Source organism: Alligator sinensis, unplaced genomic scaffold (assembly GCF_000455745.1).
Source record: "Alligator sinensis unplaced genomic scaffold, ASM45574v1 scaffold917_1, whole genome shotgun sequence".
NCBI lineage: Eukaryota > Metazoa > Chordata > Crocodylia > Alligatoridae > Alligator > Alligator sinensis.
In genome coordinates this window covers 3,054,373-3,054,773 of record NW_005841988.1, presented here as the reverse complement: position 1 = coordinate 3,054,773, position 401 = coordinate 3,054,373, and positions in this window count along the sequence as shown.

Below are 401 nucleotides of genomic sequence, written 5' to 3'. Positions count from 1 at the left end.
CTCCCCCTCTTTCCCCACCCTTCTCTTTTCATCTTTGCATCCTCACATTCTACACTTTGTTCTCTCTGCCCCCTAAGCTGCCTTCTTCCCACCTGAATAGAGGTAAATCATTGCAAGGACCACCAGGCTGTTCTTTGTGGTACATAGCACAGGAACCAACAGTAGGCCAAGAGACCTGGAAGGTAAGGAGGCATTCTCTGAAATCTGTAATACAACCATGAACGCAGCTAGTAGAGAGGCTGCTGGGTAGCCAGTACAGAGGCTGTTAAGTACCACTGGAGCTCAGGGGCAAAATTCAGACTAGTCCCACTCAAATTGGGACAGGCAACAAAATTGCTTTTTTAGCCAAGGTAATTCAGATGATGGCCATGTCTTTCCTCCTGTTCCTGAACTGCTTGTAT